The 18,772-nt window shown below is 39.2% G+C and overlaps 1 protein-coding gene across 1 annotated transcript in view; it reads right to left on the bottom strand.

Moving 5' to 3' along the window:
* CPQ (carboxypeptidase Q) overlaps positions 1 to 2,147 on the bottom strand; it is a 331,562-nt gene extending 329,415 nt beyond the window's left edge. The window contains exon 1 of the mRNA XM_075213841.1: positions 2,062 to 2,147. The gene's annotated coding sequence lies outside the window, so the exon portion shown is untranslated. The remainder of the gene's footprint in view (positions 1 to 2,061) is intronic.
* Positions 2,148 to 18,772: the final 16,625 nt, after the last annotated feature.

Below are 18,772 nucleotides of genomic sequence, written 5' to 3'. Positions count from 1 at the left end.
GAGCATAGGTTAGGGGACAAACGGATGGAGCGTGGGAGGTCATTCCAGTGGAGGGGGGCAACTCGGGAGAAGTCTTGGATTCTGGAGTGGGATGAGGTGAACAGAGTGGAGGAGAGGCGACGGTCATTGGCCGTACGCAGGGACCGGGCGGTAGTGTGGATGGAGAGGAGATTGGAGATATAAGGGGCAGTGGAGTGGGAGAGAGCCTTGTAGGTGAGGGTAAGAAGTTTAAAAAGGATTCTGTAAGGGAAGGGGAGCCAGTGTAGGGCAAGGCAGAGAAGGGAGGCAGAAGAGGAGCGGCGAGAAAGGAAGATAAGCCTCGCAGCCGCATTGAGTATAGAACGAAGGGGGGCAAGGCGAGAGCGGGGGAGGCCGGTGAGGAGAAGGTTACAGTAGTCCAGCCGGGAAATGATAAGCACGTGGATATTGTCTAGTGATCACAAGTATCTACTAAGGGCATCATTGCTTGACAGAAGAAGCCCCAGTAAGAAGTACCTCTTTCAAACAAGAGTACCGTAGTGCCAAAAGCAACCGTGATTGGGGGGGGGGGGGATTTTCTTCACCCTTCGTTGTCATGGAGTATGAGTCCCACTCGCCCTTAGCAGTGAAGGGGTTAAAGACAATTTTGGGTACACAACAGAGACAATTTTTAAAAGCAGGAATAACGACCAGTATAACATAAAGTTGTATTGCTGCCTGATCTGGCAAACCTTTTCGGTTCAGTTTAGAAAGGGTTAAGGTGAGTGGGGGAGGACCAGGTAGAAGCCACATTCTCCATGACTGTAGCTTCTGGTTCTCCATCCGACCCCTCTATAGTGTCAAACAGGTTCAGGTTTTTTCCTGACCTGTGAGACAATCCATGGAGAACCCTGGAAAAAAACAGCTGTAGTGCCCTGGGGAATGGCACCATGACTAGAGTGATTTTTTTCCTTTACCAGGAACCGCTGCCTTAATATAGCTACCATCTCCAATTCCAATGCCAAGAGTGAGACCAGAAAGAGCGGAGCACAATTCTGTGTATCTACACTATAGTTACATGATGCTGTAGTGACACAGGCAAAACAAGTCTATGGTGCCAAGCACATTCACATGCTGCAGATGGCATATGTATCCTTCTTCCTGGCCTAACAACTAGAGTGGCAGTAGCACAAAGTCGGAGGCTCAAGGATGAATAGTCAGTTGGCTGAGCTTTCGATTGCCATTATGGGACTGAAAAACATCATAATGGGCTGTTAGCATGGGGCTACTATACTGGGCAATGTCCTGCATATGACAGGCAAGCAGTTTTACTTGGTGGGCATTTAGGACTGCATATGATTTTGATGGTCATAGGACTATATATGATGGAGACAGGATAGTGTGCTGGACATTTGGACCTGTTGTGCACTGTATTTACTTTTTACCATTTCATATAAGGTAAGCTTTTTAATATCATGATGGAGGCACGGTCATGTTACATTTGACGTTAACCACCCCCTTTGCTCTTAATACCCATTCATTACTGCGCGGTCCATTGGCAACTTCCTCACCCGCAGGACAAAGCTGTCCTGGACGGAATTCCCTGTCTAAATCAGGACAGGAGGGAGGTGTGCAGAAAGTATATCTTTCCTAAATAAGACTCATGTTAAATATTTTATTTCTTGCACAACCTATCATGTTTAAAGACAGTTAGTGCTTCACAGCCACATAGTAACACGGGTAATTAAAACAAAAAAAATCAAGTTGGCAGCACTGATTTATGGTTACACTGGGGTTCAGATGTATACTGTATGCCTTCAATATGACAGATCCACATACACCTGACAATATCACAGAATGCATCAAAAGTCCAATCTTCTAATTATAGTATTAGACGAAACAAATTATTATTTTTTTCTCAAACACATTTGATAACTTAGTGCAACTTTAGCTAAAGAAAGCAAACTTAATAATATCAAACTGGTGTCTGAGGTGATATGTCAAGGGGAAAAATGTGCGTGCATATTGCTAACACAAAAGTATCTCAGCTTTTGCAAAACATACAGCCCGGCTATAAAAATCAGTTTTAAACAGACAGCTTACCAAGTACCAAGGAAGTAAATCAGCGCCGCTCTGTTCACTAGAGACCGAACTGAGTTTAACTTCCCTGTCTCTCATACAGGAGTAATAGTCTTAGATCTGCCTCAGCTAATTTCTGGTCTTTAAGAAAATGTCCGCTAATGTTACAGTATGGTCATAAATCTGGAGACACTGTTGTTCTAACAGCTCTAAGAAGCCACTTTGTTTGTTTCCTCAAACAGAAAGCTGTCAAGAGGGGTGTTTTATTCAGGTAAGTGTTAATATAACTAGAACACGGAGACTATAATTGTAACTGATCATACAACACCGAATATAATCTGTTTATTCAATTAAAAAAAAAAACAGAAAGGTAGTAATCTGAAGTAGGATTGGTAGTAGTAGTCTGAAAACTGAGATTTGTGGCCTCCGAACACCCCCATCATATAATGGTAGGATCCAGAATTTAAAACTTTGTAAAGACTCAAATCAGAGAAGGGTCAGTGATGCAGAAGCAGCTTTGCAAGGAAGGTGCCTTATGGTAAACTAGCTGCTATACATATGATGTTAGCTTACTGTGCGCTTACAAAACCTTGTGCAAGAATTAAATTATTTATTTTTATTTTTTATTTTTTTTACTTTTGCTGTTTGACTTTTTATAAAACCCAAAAGGAAGGGAGGGCAACTTATAGTATCATTATTTGGAAACATTGTTGGAATATAATGAATTAATAAAATAAATACAGTATTGAAGATGCAATATTTGCTCACACCATTCTTTTATTAGTCATAATAATCCAGGCCGATTGTTTCCATTGATGAAACTAAGGATATGTTCACCGTGTGTCATATATAATTTTACCCTCTTAGGGGGTATTCAATTGACCGCAAGTTTTTTTTAACACCTGCCTGACCCTGCTTGACCCTATTGTACCTCGCTACCTGCACGGCCTGACTTTGATTTCATTTGGAATTTTATTCAATTCCATTTTTAACGCTCCTTTTTTTTTTTTTCATGAAACGGTCCTCTCGCGCTCCAGTAGAAGGTCTGTTGAAAGTATAGGGTGTGCAATTGGCAGCCGCATTAAAAGCTATTCAGTTGTGACGCATTAAACAGTCCAATATGCTGTTTTATCTCGCACCTCTTTGGGGTGTGATAAAAAATAAAAAAAACTAAGAAAACTATTTGAAATCATATAATAATGAAAAAAAACAAAAAACTATGTTTATCTGTAATGCCTAACATGCAAAAGTTGACTTTCTTATGAAAAAATAATGGAAAAAAAAACATTAAAAAAATCAGTAATTAAATATATTTATGTATGTTTTTGGTACAAATATTTATGTACTAATGTGTTTTGATATGTATAGATGATTCTATAGTAAAAATTAGTCAAATAAAAAAATATGCTAAAGAAAGTACTGTAATGTAGATATTATTAATATTGAATGTTGTGTAATGCAATCTAATATATGACAATGTATGCCAATCCTTTTTTTTGTGTTATATATGACTGCGTTAAATACTCCCTTAAAAAATGATTAACGCGCGGGAGCAGCGTTCCTTCGTTTTCAATTGAATTGCATGAGTTTTCACGTTGCGTTAACTAAAAACGGTCGCTATAGCAGTTAAAAACCCGCGTGTGATTTTATTTATTTTCTTTAACACTGCGAAAAAACCCAAAACTTGCGGTCAATTGAATACCCCCCACAATCTGTCTTTCAGTTATTTAACTCCATGGACCGCCTGTTTCGGCTGAGAGATGCTGGAGTCACAGTGCCGTACCTCCCAACATGTCCGTCGTAGGGAGCGGGGCAGGGAGCGTAGCCACGTCGCCAGAGGGCTGCCTAGCGCTGTAAAGTGCTTTGCTGTATATTAGATATCTCCTTTCTCACTCATGGGACAAACATGTCCCAGGGTGGGACTGAGCCCTAAATGTGTGACTTTTCTGATGAAATCAGGACAGTTAGGAAGTATGCAATGTTGCAACCACGACCGCTAAGTGGGATTTCAGCCCCCCAGACAACAACCTTTTGGGGCAACTTCCATAGCTGCAGAAGGGGGCATGGCCACACCAGGCTGGTGGCTTCTCCCACTACACAAGCAGACTAGGGCCCCCAGCAAGTACCTGCTCCCCCCTCTTAGCTCCCCAATCAGTCTTGGTTTTCTATTTGAGGTTTTTCAGGCTACTACTACTGAAAGAGCAATGGGGCTGGTGCCGAGTTGGACATAATTCTGATAGTGTAGCAGTGGCAGTACTGCTAGTCTGTTGCTTTATATACATTAATATTTGAGGACCTCAGTACTATGTAAACAGATAATTATTTCTCTCTTAGTTCTATCTTTTATTGGTTAAATTGGTGCCGTGGGCAATTCCCTCTGCTCTCAATGCCGGACATCCTGCAGTTGAACAGTGGTTATTGTTGGGTTGCTATACAGGTGTTCCTACCTAGTAACCCCAGTATTTCTCTGCCATGACTGAGGAAAGGAGCTAATAAGCTGCTAAATACCGTCTCTTATAGGGAAAGAATACATGCCTATTTTCCATACCTGAACTCTTGGAGTGGAGGTAAGAAAATAGGTGTCTCTTTCACTTTATAACACCATTTGTGTCATAAAGTGGGCAGGACGATGAAAGTGTATGATGATCATAAGGATTACACGCTGCCCATTGGGATTACATTGGGCCAACAGAAAAAGAAGATTTTAGGTAAGTATGTATTTGGGGAAATTATTTTATTGGTGAATTTTATTTTCTTGTGGACAATTATTATTGGTCAATATTGAGGTACAACAAGTGCAAGTATGCACTTGCACCCCATGTGCATGCAGTCATTGGTTATCACTGCATGCTGGCACTTGTAGTGTCATAATAGTTTTACAGTCTAATATCTTTATTTTTACCCTGATACTCAACAGCAAGGGGTGCCAGCAGTGGGACAGGGGGCGTGGCCGCGTCTTGATGGGGTGTGGCCACATCTTGATGGGGTGTGGCCACATCTTGATGGAGTGTGACCACGGCATGATGGGGGCGTAGTTACTGCTCACTAGGCTGCCCTTTAGATATCTCTCTTTCCCAACATTCCCACCAGCGAGAAAAATATGTCCCTTGGCAGGACAGAGGGACATAGCCCTAAATTTGGCACTGTTCGGCTGAAATTGGTGTAGTTAGGAGGTGTGTGACTGAACCCAATTCAGAGCAGGTCCGGTTGTTAGTTAATGTAAAAATCACCAAATTTACAGAGCTAGGATTGAAGTATAAACAATGTCTTTCCAGCACTGTCATAGAGCTATTGAGATTTACAAACATAAATCTTTTTTACATGGTAATAGACTTGGGAAACTCCTTCCAGCAGGGATGACACTGAAGATTAGCAAGTACTTGAAACAACTTAAACTGCCTCACCACACCAACAAGGTAATGGAGCTTCGTGAGAATAAAAAGCTATCAAAGAGTGGCAAGAACCTGAAATCAGACAGTGGAAAACCTTGGGCCACGTGGCTTTATGACTGTTTATTGGAAGATTTTATTTATTCAGCACACAACCTTGACCCACATACATTCACCACATGAATTGCAGTAGTTTCATAACACAGGAAAAGAAACTTCTTTCTGTTCAAGCTATAGACCAATTTCAATCCTTAACATGAACATTAAAATCCATGTGAAGCCATTTGCAAACAGGCTAAAACTTTTTTTATCACAATGAACATTACTGCCCATATGTAATATACCAAGCAAGAAACTCCATCACTCCACGTTGGGCCTATCGGTCAGCACAGAGAAGGTGTTCCAGTAAAAGTAGAGGTTGCGCTTCTCAAATAGTGTATTGTTGCTGCCGTTGGGGGAAACCAGATTTGGTTAGAGGGAGATTCCTACCCTCTAGGATCGACTTTTGAAAAAGTTTTGGTACCCAGGCACAAAAGAAAATATAATAATACAATTTTTTATTACAATAAGTATTATGGTGAGGATCATTGATTTAAAGTAACATTAATAAATGGTTGTGATGTTAGTGAAACCACAAAAACATCAAGGGTGAACAATAATGCAATTGCATAACATATACATATATAGCTAGGGTCTGTATGGACACTCCAAACAGGTTTCAAGTGTACCAGTACAATATTCAACAGAGCATATGTAGATCCATCATGTTAGTATATGCAAATATTTGCAGAATGGTGAAACAATATGTCTATAAGCAGGGCCGGATTAACCATAGGGCTAACTGGGCTACAGCCCAGGGGCCTATGGCATCCAGGGGGCCCTTGAAAGTGCTCAGCAGCAGTATTGATCGGTCGGGTGCGGGGGCGCTGAGCACTTTGACTGCGGTCCTTCTCTGGCGCGCTGTAGTCTCCTTACTGAGGAGATCTCGTGAGTCTCACTCTCACGAGATCTCCTCAGTAAAGAGTGTACAGTGCGCCGGAGAAGGAGGTAAGTGCAGGGGGGGCGGGCAGCTCGGATGACGGGGGGCCCTCACGGGGGAATGGAGGCCCCCTTAGCCCAGGGGCCTCCATTCCCTTAATCCGGCCCTGTCTATAAGTCCCGAGTAGGACAGTTGTTTAAAGTAATGTGGAGTCTGAATTGTAGCAGTTCTTCCAATGCGTTTACCATAGGTCTGACAAGCAATTAGTAAGTCACTAGAGTCACAATAGAACAGTAATATTATGAAAAATTACTTTAGTGTTATTTGGTAGATAAGTATAGAGCACTGGATCCTATTTCGTGGTGCAGCTTAAAAAAAGTCTATAAGGGTCCACTCCTTGATGGTGTACAGTGATGTTAATGAAGATTGGGTTAGTGGACTATTTGCAGATTTCTAGAGTTTCTAGTTAACAGCGGTGTTTAGCAGAGCATGTGTAGCCACTTGATCTGCTGATGAAAAAATTGGTGAAGTCCGATGACAGCAGCCTGGTAGTGTAAAGGGGGTGATCGTACCTGCTTGGAATGCGTGTAAGCTGATCTTATCCTAGTCAGCTTCCCCTGTACGACTTAAGGGGAGTTTATACAGCCACTCCAGAGCTTGATAGCCTTGGTCAGTAAGTGTAGTTATTTCTCCAATTGTTTTGGTGGGCAGTTCAAAATAAAATGGAGATGAATAGTAGGTGATTCTCCAGATTACGGTGGAGCTTTACCAATGTCTTTCACCCTTATAATGGATATGGGACTTACTCAGGGATATTGTTAATGTGATAGCAATCCCGGTCTGCATTAAATAGTGAGCAGTGGGTCTGATGATTGCTGGTGACTCTTGATTGACTGGTCTATTAACATAATTTGCAAGTGGAAGCACATGGGCTCAGTGGTTAGAACCTCTGCCTCACAACACTGGGGTCATGAGTTCGATTCCCAACCATGAATCGAACTCTATGTGGAGTTTGTATGTTCTCCCTGTGTTTGCGTGGGTTTCCTCTCACACTCCAAAAACATACTAGTAGGTTAATTGGCTGCTATTAAATTGCCCTTAGTCTCTCTCGGTCTGTGTGTGTGTGTGTTTGGGGATTTAGATTGTAAGCTCCAATAGGGCAGGGATTGATGTGAATGGGTTCTCTGTGCAGCGCTGCGGAATTAGTGGCGCTATATAAATAAATAGATGATGATGGGTGAGTAATTTAAATCCTGGTGTTTGATCCATTATCAGGTTAAAAGATAGTGGTCTAAAATGTGTAGTGGGGTGCATCCAATGACTAGAGACTTGATGCTGAGGCCATTAATAAATAAAAATGTTGATTTCCATATAGTACACTAAGGTTATTCACTGTTAGAAACAGAAGCAATTATATAGATGACAATATGTAGTAGTAGGGGTTAAAAGAATACAGTTGGTAGGGAGACGTAGATATGACTATGGGCAGCACAGTGGCTTAGTGGTTAGCACTTCTGCCTCACAGCACTGGGGTCATGAGTTCGATTCCCGGCCATGGCCTTATCTGTGTGGAGTTTGTATGTTCTCCCGGTGTTTGCGTGGGTCTCCTCCGAGTGCTACGGTTTCCTCCCACACTCCAAAAACACACTGGTAGGTTAATTGGCTGCTATTAAATTGCCCTTAGCCTCTCTCGGTCTGTGTGTGTGTATGTTAGGGGATTTAGACTGTAAGCTTCAATGGGGCAGGAACTGATGTGAGTGAGTTCTCTGTATAGCGCTGCGGAATTAGTGGCGCTATATAAATAAATGGATGATGATGATGTTTGCATTTACGATTACAGACTTGGCAGGATAATATACTGCTAGTAGGCTGCCCTTGTTTGATCCATTACTACAGTAGGTTAAGAGCTAGTGGTCTAGGATGTGTGGTAGAGTAATTCCAATGACTAAAAATTAAGTATGTTTTGCAGTTGCATTATTGTTTCACTTGATGTTTTTGTGGCTTCATTAACATCACAACTAATTATTAATGCCACTTTATTTCAATGATCCTCACCATAATACTGACTGTAATAAAAAATGTATTTTTACTTACTGAGAAGATGTTTCGACTAGTAGATTGGGACTTTATGAGAATGTTGGCTTGGGTCCTGGTTTCTCTCTTAAGTTGATGGCATTTTATAGCCACCTAACACCATGGTGATACCTGGTCCCGCTCCTTGCTGTGCAATGCTGTGATTTGCGGCATCACACAGCTAAGAGCGGGTGTCAGGCGCCGTTCCCGCACCTTCACTCCATTGACCCGGCGGGTCCCTTTGCCTAGCAATGGGACAGATGGCTCACTTCAGCCACCTGGCGCATGCGCAGTTGCAAGCATTCCCGTTGTTAGGCAACGGGACGTGTTTCTCGGTCAGCTGATCACTGCCCATCCACTGCCAACAATGGGATTACGGCTGCAGCTATTTGAGGAAGACTCTGGTGCCCTCCTTTGGTATTACTCTCCTGGTTTAACACCGGCTCAGTATGCTTCTGCCTGACCCTATTGTACCCCGCTAGCAGCACGGCCTGACTCCGGATAGTTTGACTACGTTTCTGCCTGACCCTATTGTACCTCGCTATCTGCACGGCCTGACTTCGGATTGCTTGACTACTCTATTTGCCCACTACTTCACTGGTGGCTAACTTGGAGAGCCGCGACCTGCGTGCCTCAGCAGCGAACTTCAAACCTCCTTACAGGGTCCCTGGCGAAGTCCAAAGGTACGTTTAAACTCCGCGCTTCCCTGCTTGAAGTGCAAATACCAGTAAGTAGGCCTCAGTTATCTGATATCGTGACATCGGGGCTGTGATGACACAAATTGCACCCTCAAGCCCAGCCTCCTCCAACTTCAATAGTGAAGTGGGTAGGGTCGGGGAGGGAGGCCTGCACTTCCAGTAAACTGCCTTAAATTCAAGAGTCTACCGGACATCCTGGGAAAACTAGGCAAATATAACTATTCTATTACACTTTTTTCATCAATTTACTGCATAGAATTTGTTGCGCCACATTGTCAATACCTTACTATGTGATTATAAGGGGGTAAGTAAATTCCCCCCGAAGTACCAAGGGGGGGGGGGGGAATTGAATTTCCCCCTAACGCTCCATTGCCAGCTGTGAGAAATTCCATTTATAATGTAACTATTATAATGTTTTCAATAAGAAAAATAATAAACATAAGAGAATATTTAGACTTAAAATAGCTTTTTCCCCCATGCCATCCCTAGCCAAACTAGACATCATCGGCAATTAAATGTGAGACAGATATATTTTGTATGACTACAAATTCATGGGAAAATGCATACATTTCACAGACTGTATGTGGTTCCAAACCTACAAAAAGCTGCCGTACTGAAAAAAAGTGTTTCTTTAAAGATTGCATCAGCTGAAGATAAGAATTTACCAAATACAGAATTGCTGGCTGTGTTTGCAGATATGTTCTGTGTCCTCTACTGATCTCAGGCACACAGCAACGTGCAGACTTTAAAATCGTGATATCAACCAGCCGCATAAAGTCCTTTTATTTCATTCTCAGTACTCTGACTGATTACATTAGCCCCTATTTATGGCTTGAAGCATAGGCTTTCACCTAATCGTCGCTTTCCCGGCAAGGCTGGCAGCATGGTTTGTTTCATTGGATAAATTCGATTCATTTGGCCCTGCATTTAGTGCTGATTTGATTTGACGTGGACAATGAATATTACTTTTAACATCAAGTACTGTGGTATTTTTTTATATCACAAGTTCTAGAAATAATCTAGCAGGTTTTAAAACAAGATGTGTAGACACTTTTAAGGACATTGTGTTGTCGTAAATGTCAAATTCTCAAACCTGCTCAAAATCGTTTATTTGTGTTAAAGGGGAATTGTAGCTAATTTAATAAATCATATGGGAGTAACTGATGCTGCACAGAAAATCTAAGTTATCTGAATATTATTATTATGGTTTTTATCAAAGTCCACTATACAGCACAGATCAATGGAATAATGCTACTTCTGGCCAGCCTTGTTGGGGCTTACAGTCTATTCCCACCTATATGTTTTTGGATCCATGGAGGAAACAAGAGCACCGAGAGGAAACAAGCGGAAATTTGGAGAACATACAAATTCCTTGGTGATAATGCTGTTCTTTGTATCTAAGAAAGTTTTACCCCTCTAGGGTCTTCTTGGTAGGTGCTTATGGGGAGTTTGTTTTGCCACCACCTTGATCAACACATCTACAATCTGTAAAAGTTTAAACCTGATGGACCTGCTTCCTATGTTTCCATGTACATTAAATGTGTCAGGCCATTAAACGTACTTATGTTATATCTTCAAACAGGAAATGTGGAGGCTGCTAAGTGTATACAGTGTAATTCAGTCACAATTGTCAGGACAAGTACTTAATAAGTTGAACAGCGCCCCATAAACTTGTTCTCTGAGCTGACATAAAACTGCTATCCTGATGGAGTGTTGTTTAACGAGTAGCAATGTTACTTGAGTTAGGTCATGTTTATAGCACACAGTGTTCCCTTTTGTGTCTTTCATGTGACAAAAGAAACTGCAGATTAAAGAGTTATATAGTTATAACCATATCACTTAGGCTTGAAGGAGAATACATTTCCTGACGGTTCGTTTTGGTCACCACAAAAGGGTACCTTGTTTAGGAACCCCAGAATTTAGGAGAAGCGCAACAAACGCCTAATAATTCAGCACCCTGGTGTAATAGCCAATGGTACCTGGGACAATTTAAGAGGACTTTCTGGCATGCACATGCTATCTCGAATCTTGCTAAATACATTGCTTTATTTTATTCTGTGCTTTTTAATCATGTATTTATATAATGAGGTAGAATCCAGAGAGCAGCTTTGCGTGGTACCCCTCGACAATAATATGCTATGGCTGAAAAGCCCAAATGGAAGCAAGAAAAAAGCCTTATTTAAGTAGAAATTTCAGGAGGGCATGTATAAGCCAATAAATGTTAGTCATTTGAAGATGTACACTTTTGTACAAGTCCTGTTTACCTACCCACTACATTTATAATATACATTTAACAATATATATATATGTTTTTATTTTTTCACTTTTTTAATTAAACATAAAGGGCCTGAGTCATTAAAGAGAGCAAGGCAAAAGAAAGCCGTAAATGTTTTTTTGGGGACAAACCATGTTACAATGCAAGGGATGCAAATTGGTTGATTATTTTGCACATAAGTTTAATACCGGCTGTTTTCTCATGTAGCACACAAATACTTGATAGCTTTATTTTTACACTGAAATTGAAAGTTCATCTAGGACATGTCCTATCCCAACTATAAACCTGTCTGCACATTTTAAATTTACCCCCCCCCCCCTCCAATGCAACATGGTTTTGCCTAGGTGCAAAGTTATTACTTTGTTATGCTTTGCTCTCCTTAATGACTCAGTCCAAAAATGTACATGTAATATGAAGTTGAACAACACAAAAAAGTACATTTAAAGGACAATTGTAGTTGTGCTTTTTGTCATATTTTCATAATTTTTTGACTATTTTATAGGGAAGCAAACTATGGGGATGTAGAGAGAAGATGAGGAAGGACATGCTTATATCTGTGTGGGGGCAATGTGCAGGGGGAAGAGACTAAGCAGTACATCATCAACAAAACACCACCCACCTCTATCCCCCAAATTTATTTAATTGTTAAGACAAAAATAAGAGATGGTAATGAGCACTCTTGTCTTGGTACCATCACCAATATGAATGACACTTGAGGATCTGTCTCCTGGTGGAAGGATTTGCATAGAGAACCTTAATTCCTGTAAGGAGGTTGCCTCCTATACCAGATTTATCCAATCATAAAAGCACATAATATTCTGTTGAATGCCTTCTCCACAAGGAAAAGAGAAGAAAGGGGTTTTTACTTTAATTAATTTTAGATAGTAGTCAATTGTGCAGCGAGTATTGTCCTTTGGCTGATGCCTGAGAGAAAATCCAGCTGATTTTATTAATCAGTTCAGGAAAAAACTGATTTAACAGAGTGGATATTTTTTTGGAAGAGTTTAATATCAATATCAAATAGGCATATAACTAGTTCAGAAATGAAAGCACAACTGAGTATGCTGGAAGTATATAAATAAATGTTAATAAATAAATAGGATTTTTGCCATCTATCTCTTTCAAGGTAATCTCGGCTTACAGCAACCGGGAAGGAAAAGGCTCCCTCTTAAAGCTATTGTTTGCAAAATAGTTTAAGTCGGAAAGCATGATATGCTTAAATGTTTTATAATAAGCCATCTGTGTCTAGGATCCTTCCTGATTTGTAATTTTTTCTAGATTTTTATGGATACATCTCTCTCCCTAAATGTTCAAACCTGAACCTAGGCTGGTGAGGCGACACTCTGAGAAGAAAGAATTAATTTATTTGTTTAATGTTGGGTGAGGTTTGGAATTATTGGGAGAATTGACATTTTTTTTTCAAATTCCATAGGAATCTTTACAGGCTTATGTAGTAGAGTTGCTGTCTTTAATGAAAAGTATGTTCTTTAGGTAAATATTAACTGTAAGATTATGGACCAATAAGTTATCGGCTTTGTCTCCCTTATCATAATACTTGTGGTTAAGCCACATCAAGCTCTTTTCTATACTCTTCTATCTCCTTTTTGAGTTTGCCAAAATCGTGGCTGTTTTTTGTATATTTTAGAAAGGTTTTCTAGTGTTTGGAGTTGGTTGGTCAGATGTTGTATCTTATAAACTTGTTCCCTATTTGTTCGGGGAGCTATTGATATAAAATGTCTCCTGGTGAGAGCCTTATTGGTGTCCCAAAGAATCATATTCTTCATGTTTGTGATTGAGTCAAGGAAAACTATTTGTTGAAGATGTTGTTTAATCTCTACATTTCATAATAGGGATTCATTTAGAAGCCATGAAAGGGTGGGAGAGAAGATGTAGACACAGCATAAATCAGCTGGCTCCAGGGCATGGTCAGACCATGTTATAGGAAATATTAGTGTATTAGCAATTGTAAAAGTTCCAGCCTAACTTAAAAAATATGTTAAATCTCATATAAGTGTTGTGTATTGTGGAGCAGAATGTGCAGTGTCTAACCATGTGATTCCAAACCCTCCAAGGATCTAACAATAGGCGATGTTTAAGAGGGGTAGAATGGGCTTTTGAGCTGCACACTCTTTGTAGAAATTGTAGGGTATTGCAAGGGTTTAGAATTTAGATTGATCTAAATTTCTCTTTAATATATTGTTAACATTCCCGGCCATCAATACCTCCCAATTTCTATGTTGCAGGAGTTTCTTGGGTCCAGTGAAGCAAAAAATAAGGGCTTATCTTGGTTTGGTGCATAAACATTTATCATGGTGATCAGACAGTTATTTAGATATGGGTTCTCTATCGAACTTATCCAGATTAAACTAAAGAGGGCTTCAGAAGAGGACAGCAACTCCCCTCTTATTCTCTTTTGCATCATACACATGAGAGACAACAGAAAACCACTCGGACTGTAGCTCAGGATGGCTATTTGAAGTGATTGCGTTTCAAGATGATCAACGCCGAAAAGGTATTTTATTGCCTATTAAAGAATAGGTATATTTATCTTGATTATTCTTCAGCTTCAGTATTCTTCAGTAGTAATAACAAAAGCCAGACTTGGCCCAATGCAGATGACTATAACGATAATGGAAGCAGAAAGCCAGTCAGACCCTCTCTACCACTCTCAGGGTGCTTATATGTTTGTGATTATGGTAGGGACTCAAAAAGGTTGTAGTGCAAAGATTTGAATTATCAACATCTTTATCACCACCATTTATTTATATAGCGCCACCAATTCCACAGCGCTGTACGGGGAATATTTATCTTTCACATCGGTCCCTGCCCTAGTGGAGCTTACAGTCTACATTCCCTAACTCACACACAGACAGACTACAGTGTTAATTTTATCAGCAGCCGATTAACCTGCCAGTATGTTTTTGGAGCGTGGGAGGAAACCGGAGCACCCGGGGAGAACATATAAACTCCGCACAGATAAGGCCATGGTCGGGAATCAAACATGACCCCAGTGCTGTGAGACAGAAGTGCTAACCACTGAGCCACCGCCGTGCTGCCCCTATAATCCCGGGATGAAGATGCTAGAGGTAGGCCCTTGATTATTGGGTCCCCAAACATAGATTAGGCTGGGCCAAGGTCTCCAATTATATCTTTTCAAAGGTCCACAGGGGGATAGTGAATAATTACGAGTGCAGGTTTTGTGATATATGACATACTTTTAAAATGTCTGTGGTTAAAAGTTATATAGTCGTGAAGAGCGCTACAGCCAAGCCATACTCTCCCATTATTCCCTCTTTTATGTCTTTTTCTTCTTTTTACAAATAACTCCTCTCTGATATCTTGGAATTCAGCAGGTATTGTAAATTGAAAATAAAGAAAACTTCTGTAGTGAAAGAGAATGTAGTGAAAGCTTTCTTTGTATACATATATAAATAAATTGTTTTGAAGTTATAAATACCTTGTGGTGGCTCTATGTAAGCATTAAAGGTTCACTATAAATAAAATATTTATGTTATTCCCACCACCATATTTTGCATATAGAATTATTGCAGCATTAGGATACAAATAATAAAGTAATATATAAATGCAAGAAATGACCTCTTTAAATGCATATTGTACAGTACCTCTGTTGATGTGCCTCTTGTCACATGGCTTTCAATTCATATTGTCATTAGAAGTTTTTATGTACTAGCAAATATGAAATGTATTTTTAGTTATCTAGCTAGGCAACAAAGAGTTATGGCATTAAAACTAATCTTCTAAGAGTCAATTGTCAAAGTTCGAGGCTTAATCACATATGGGGCCTGATTTGTCAAGGAACGCATGGTGAACGCAATTTGCGTTTGTTAAACTTTGGATCGAAACTGCATATAGGTACGCCCGTATTTAAGTTCAAGCGGATCTGAAGAAACGTTTCTATGCAAATACGGTTCTGCCTATACGACATTACCTTATAGGCAGACAGACACAATACACTGCAGGATATGCACAATGCATATGTATATATAAAAAGTCTCACAGAGTTAAAAAAAAAATGTAAATACATTAACACCTGTTAATGTTATAGGGCCTGATACATTAAGGAACTTAGGCAAGAATTTGAGTAAGTTTTCTTACTTAAGTTTTCTGGACAAAAACATGTTGCAATGCAAGGGGTGTAAATTAGTTTTGCACATAAGTTACATATAGGCTGTTTTTTCATGTAGCACACAAATGCTTGATAGCTTATTTGTACAATTAAATTTAAAGTTGATATTTGTGTGCTACATGAAAAAACAGCCAGTATGTAACTTATGTGCAAAATAATAAACTAATATGCACCCCTTGCATTGCATCATGATTTTGTCTAGAAAACTTACTCAAATTCTTCCTTACTGAATCAGGCCCTCAGTCATTAATAAAATTATTAAGAAATTGAGAGAAGGTGTTTGTAGCAGTCATTGTGAAATGTTTTCTGACAGCTGTTATTTGGAGCTAGTGTTATGAATCCTCTCCGTAATTGGTTCCTGGCAGCTGTCATCTGGAGCTAGTGTTGTGAATCCTCACAGCTTGTTTACTTGTTCATTTAACATAAAAAATGCTGCCTTAGAAGGACAAGCAGTCTTGGCTTCAATAAAAGCCACCCAACATGCAGATCTTGCTGACTGTGAAGTTATACTAACATACACAAAACCTATTACAATAACCTAAGCTGTGCTAATGCACAAGTAGTTGTAAGTAGAGAGGCTACAAACTGTATTTAATTGTGAATAGCCTAAACATTTATGCATTTCACAATGAATAATGTGGTACAAGTGGGTGGAATCTGTTTCTTAAGTACCTACAACAGTCAGATGTGTTGGGTGAATTTTCATGTCATATGTTGACTTTTTCAAAATACACTTAAAATGATTAACAGCTTTTGTTGTCACCCATGTAAATATGTATATAAAGGATAATATAAGATGGTATGGTCTTGTAAGTTACTAGCACAAGATTAAAAACTGAAAGCACTCCTCTAAAGCTCCTCACAACGGCATAAAAGCCATGTAATATGGACTGGTTCTTTAACACTGATAAAAATCCTGCATAATAAACTGAATCCCTTTTCCAGTCCAAGCAGTTTGATTTCCATGGCCTAATCCTTTTCATGCTGGCTGCATTTACGATATTTCCTGACAAATCTGTGATAAGCGTCTATAATAGCTGCTTGCCAGCTTCAATGTCTGAAAATATTAGAGGATGAATTTTGTTCTGCACACTTCTCTGCCTCTTAGTAAGAGGAAATCTCTTATCTCATGCACACTTCAATTTATATCATTTGAAAGTTGGTTTAAGTAAGTAGTTTTATATTGCTGATAACTTGCAAAGTGGACTTCAATCAGATGAACCTCAAAACGAAAGCCAAATAGTAAAACGCTCAATGAGAAAATATGGTGTTGTGTCCTTTTGATTTTTAATAAAGTCGACCAAATCCAAAGTTTTATATGCAAGAAAATTTTATAATATTCTGAAAAATATAATATTATTGCATTTAAATCATAATGTGCTATTTATAGAAGACTCAGGGGGAGATTCAATCGGCGCGAGATGTCTCTGGAACGACACTTTGCGCCAATGTTATGGCAGAAATCTCTGCTCGGATTTTAGCGCACCCGAGAGGCGTGCAGAAAAATGAGCAGAGATTCGTACCGTAATGGATGATATGGGGCGAATTGAATCTGCCCCATAGAAGAAATGTATTATTTTAACTCATTTCAATTTCAAACAGACATTGTGTAATTTAGAAATGAAAGGTTTAAGTCAAATCCACTTTCCATTTGAGCTCAGTTCTGTACCCAGGTTTGGCTAAGCATCCCGTTCCCATCCTACAAATTCACTACAGTTTTGTTTTTTTATGGCGTTAATAATAGTCATACAAATTACTATTTTGTAATCAGTTACAGAAATAAATGAAACCATTTTTCTTGAATTTAACTTAAGGAGAATATTTTATTTGCATGTATACAACTTGATAAAAAGTGAATGTTTTCTAGTTTAATTTCTCAAATTGAAAGAACATTTTAACTTATTTTAACTCAATCACTACAAGAAAATCACAATTATTCTGGCAGCTATTAAGCCAAACCCACTTTTAAGATGACTTTTAAAATCGGATGATAAAGGCGATAATATATTTGGAAAAAATGTAGTAAATTCCTTATTAAACAAATTAAAATGATCATTGATTTTCATTATATTACGCTGGCAGGCATACATATGAAAAAGGTGGTAAGATGATAAAACAATGGGCATACTGCAGTCTCTGCCTTTCAGCTACTGTAGGTATTACTTAATGTAAACACTTTCCAGAGTGTGACCATGGTCCCTGCATCCGAAATAAGGAGGCAACAGATTGTTGTAAACAATTGTACCCAATCATAGATCTTATAATCTGCATCTTGCAGTTGATAACCCTTTAATTATATAGATGTTCGGATGTGAACCGTGCAAATATTGTGGCAGACTCATAATTGGTCAAATTGCATTAAGTGACTTATTGGTGCTAGTGAATTATTTGGTTAGGGTGACGTCATTGGCAATACAAATGTTTCCAGTGCGGCCTAGTCCGAAATGCCCTATACTGGCCCAATGAGATCCCATTGGAGGATAGTTCTGGTAAGTTTAAAGGCCAGTCTGTTTCTGGGCATACTTTCCAACATTTCAAAGATCAAAACCAGAGCAGCACAAGATGTTCAATTTAAAAGTCCAATGAGTTGCATAATAGTATCTACATATGCAAACACAGTAACATTAAACACAGCTTGCTATATACAGTTAAATTAACCACAAGTCAATATAACAAGCAAACATACACAGCGTATGTGATGTAATATAGATGAATGGTTTTTTTTGGAACTAATAGAGAAGAATCTCTATATATATATATATATATATATATATATATATATATATATATATATTCTATACATCAGATCCAAAAAATGGACAATTTGAAAGTTAGAAGGGACATTTTGATCTGGGTACAAAATAAGGACTTCCCTTCTGAAAATATAGGCAGCTGGGTTGTTTTGTATGTTCACAAACTAAAGTTTGCTATTGGTAAAAGTTGTGTTACCTTGTGTTTCATCCTTCTCCAGAAACTGCAGTGAAACAGAATATAAAATTAGGTAATAACAATATGGGTGGGGTGAGAATAAGATTTAAATGTTTACCTGGGGGCCGTCACTATGTGCGATCTCAGCCATTTACACACATTTATGTCTCTACACCATGAAGACACAATAAGTAAGAATTGTATTGATAGCTTTTATGCCCATATAACAACTCTGTTAAAATGTAT

This window comes from Mixophyes fleayi, chromosome 5 (assembly GCF_038048845.1).
Source record: "Mixophyes fleayi isolate aMixFle1 chromosome 5, aMixFle1.hap1, whole genome shotgun sequence".
Taxonomy (NCBI): domain Eukaryota; kingdom Metazoa; phylum Chordata; class Amphibia; order Anura; family Limnodynastidae; genus Mixophyes; species Mixophyes fleayi.
This window is presented reverse-complemented; position numbering and strand designations above follow the sequence as displayed.